We start from the raw sequence: 2,500 nt of genomic DNA, 5'->3' as shown, positions 1-2,500 counted from the left end.
AACACAAGGAAATTTGATCCTATTAAAAAGGCAGGAAGCTGCATTTAGTCAATTCATCATTAAATGCTTACTACAAGGCAGTGTTGCTGATGAAATAGTGCAGGGGCACACCCTCGTGGACAAAATGCTTACAGCACCTGGTATTCCCAGGCGGTCTCCCATCCAAGTACTAACCAGGCCCGACCCTGCTTAGCTTCCGAGATCAGACGAGATCGGGCGTACCCAGGCTGGTATGGCCGTAAGCGAGAAACAATCTCTTGCTACAACATATATAGTCAAAGTGAGTCTGATAAAACAGACATTTAGTCAATTCATCATTAAATGCTTAATACAAGGCAGTGTTGCTGATGAAATAGTGCAAGAGCACACCCTCGTGGACAAAATGCTTACAGCACCTGGTATTCCCAGGCGGTCTCCCATCCAAGTACTAACCAGGCCCGACCCTGCTTAGCTTCCGAGATCATACGAGATCGGGCGTACCCAGGCTGGTATGGCCGTAAGCGAGAAACAATCTCTTGCTACAACATATATAGTCAAAGTGAGTCTGATAAAACAGACATTTAGTCAATTCATCATTAAATGCTTAATACAAGGCAGTGTTGCTGATGAAATAGTGCAAGAGCACACCCTCGTGGACAAAATGCTTACAGCACCTGGTATTCCCAGGCGGTCTCCCATCCAAGTACTAACCAGGCCCGACCCTGCATAGCTTCCGAGATCAGACGAGATCGGGTGTACCCATGCTGGTATGGCCGTAAGCGAGAAACAATCTCTTGCTACAACATATATAGTCAAAGTGAGTGTGATAAACAGACATTGCATTTTCACCAATTAGATAAGCAGCTTGAACTTTGTGTCACTGAAAAAGTAGAAGAAATTACAAACACTGTTCCCATCACTTTTTAGCACAGGTAGTTGGATAAAATACAAACTTTATTTCCTTTCATCATTTGAACAGGGCAAAGGAGCACAAAGCACACACAAGCTGCATTCAGCAACAATATTCTTGTTTGTCTTATAAATACAAGGCAGATGCTAATTGAAAACACAAGGAAATTTGATCCTATTAAAAAGGCAGGAAGCTGCATTTAGTCAATTCATCATTAAATGCTTACTACAAGGCAGTGTTGCTGATGAAATAGTGCAGGGGCACACCCTCGTGGACAAAATGCTTACAGCACCTGGTATTCCCAGGCGGTCTCCCATCCAAGTACTAACCAGGCCCGACCCTGCTTAGCTTCCGAGATCAGACGAGATCGGGCGTACCCAGGCTGGTATGGCCGTAAGCGAGAAACAATCTCTTGCTACAACATATATAGTCAAAGTGAGTCTGATAAAACAGACATTTAGTCAATTCATCATTAAATGCTTAATACAAGGCAGTGTTGCTGATGAAATAGTGCAAGAGCACACCCTCGTGGACAAAATGCTTACAGCACCTGGTATTCCCAGGCGGTCTCCCATCCAAGTACTAACCAGGCCCGACCCTGCTTAGCTTCCGAGATCATACGAGATCGGGCGTACCCAGGCTGGTATGGCCGTAAGCGAGAAACAATCTCTTGCTACAACATGTATAGTCAAAGTGAGTCTGATAAAACAGACATTTAGTCAATTCATCATTAAATGCTTAATACAAGGCAGTGTTGCTGATGAAATAGTGCAAGAGCACACCCTCGTGGACAAAATGCTTACAGCACCTGGTATTCCCAGGCGGTCTCCCATCCAAGTACTAACCAGGCCCGACCCTGCTTAGCTTCCGAGATCAGACGAGATCGGGCGTACCCAGGCTGGTATGGCCGTAAGCGAGAAACAATCTCTTGCTACAACATATATAGTCAACGTGAGTCTGATAAAACAGACATTTAGTCAATTCATCATTAAATGCTTAATACAAGGCAGTGTTGCTGATGAAATAGTGCAAGAGCACACCCTCGTGGACAAAATGCTTACAGCACCTGGTATTCCCAGGCGGTCTCCCATCCAAGTACTAACCAGGCCCGACCCTGCTTAGCTTCCGAGATCAGACGAGATCGGGCGTACCCAGGCTGGTATGGCCGTAAGCGAGAAACAATCTCTTGCTACAACATATATAGTCAAAGTGAGTCTGATAAAACAGACATTTAGTCAATTCATCATTAAATGCTTAATACAAGGCAGTGTTGCTGATGAAATAGTGCAAGAGCACACCCTCGTGGACAAAATGCTTACAGCACCTGGTATTCCCAGGCGGTCTCCCATCCAAGTACTAACCAGGCCCGACCCTGCTTAGCTTCCGAGATCATACGAGATCGGGCGTACCCAGGCTGGTATGGCCGTAAGCGAGAAACAATCTCTTGCTACAACATATATAGTCAAAGTGAGTCTGATAAAACAGACATTTAGTCAATTCATCATTAAATGCTTAATACAAGGCAGTGTTGCTGATGAAATAGTGCAAGAGCACACCCTCGTGGACAAAATGCTTACAGCACCTGGTATTCCCAGGCGGTCTCCCATCCAA

The 2,500-nt window shown here is 45.1% G+C and overlaps 9 non-coding genes across 9 annotated transcripts in view; all 9 read right to left on the bottom strand.

Annotated features, from left to right (window-relative positions):
- Positions 1 to 125: 125 nt before the first annotated feature.
- LOC145857385 (5S ribosomal RNA) lies at positions 126 to 244 on the bottom strand. Its single transcript, XR_014378282.1, has one exon. It is a non-coding gene; the product is annotated as a 5S ribosomal RNA (ribosomal RNA).
- Positions 245 to 383: 139 nt separating this feature from the next.
- On the bottom strand, positions 384 to 502 carry LOC145882256 (5S ribosomal RNA). Its single transcript, XR_014393822.1, has one exon. It is a non-coding gene; the product is annotated as a 5S ribosomal RNA (ribosomal RNA).
- Positions 503 to 641: 139 nt separating this feature from the next.
- LOC145887418 (5S ribosomal RNA) lies at positions 642 to 760 on the bottom strand. Its single transcript, XR_014399009.1, has one exon. It is a non-coding gene; the product is annotated as a 5S ribosomal RNA (ribosomal RNA).
- Positions 761 to 1,169: 409 nt separating this feature from the next.
- Positions 1,170 to 1,288, bottom strand: LOC145857384 (5S ribosomal RNA). The gene has a single exon (XR_014378281.1). It is a non-coding gene; the product is annotated as a 5S ribosomal RNA (ribosomal RNA).
- Positions 1,289 to 1,427: 139 nt separating this feature from the next.
- Positions 1,428 to 1,546, bottom strand: LOC145882255 (5S ribosomal RNA). The gene has a single exon (XR_014393821.1). It is a non-coding gene; the product is annotated as a 5S ribosomal RNA (ribosomal RNA).
- Positions 1,547 to 1,685: 139 nt separating this feature from the next.
- On the bottom strand, positions 1,686 to 1,804 carry LOC145857383 (5S ribosomal RNA). Its single transcript, XR_014378280.1, has one exon. It is a non-coding gene; the product is annotated as a 5S ribosomal RNA (ribosomal RNA).
- Positions 1,805 to 1,943: 139 nt separating this feature from the next.
- LOC145857382 (5S ribosomal RNA) lies at positions 1,944 to 2,062 on the bottom strand. Its single transcript, XR_014378279.1, has one exon. It is a non-coding gene; the product is annotated as a 5S ribosomal RNA (ribosomal RNA).
- A 139-nt stretch (positions 2,063 to 2,201) lies between these two features.
- On the bottom strand, positions 2,202 to 2,320 carry LOC145882254 (5S ribosomal RNA). The gene has a single exon (XR_014393820.1). It is a non-coding gene; the product is annotated as a 5S ribosomal RNA (ribosomal RNA).
- A 139-nt stretch (positions 2,321 to 2,459) lies between these two features.
- Positions 2,460 to 2,500, bottom strand: part of LOC145887417 (5S ribosomal RNA) — a 119-nt gene continuing 78 nt past the window's right edge. The window contains exon 1 of the ribosomal RNA XR_014399008.1: positions 2,460 to 2,500. This exon is cut by the window's right edge and continues 78 nt beyond it. This is a non-coding gene — a ribosomal RNA (5S ribosomal RNA).

This window comes from Salmo salar, chromosome 08 (genome assembly GCF_965601325.2).
Source record: "Salmo salar chromosome 08, fSalSal1, whole genome shotgun sequence".
In the NCBI taxonomy this organism is placed as follows: domain Eukaryota; kingdom Metazoa; phylum Chordata; class Actinopteri; order Salmoniformes; family Salmonidae; genus Salmo; species Salmo salar.
This window is presented reverse-complemented; position numbering and strand designations above follow the sequence as displayed.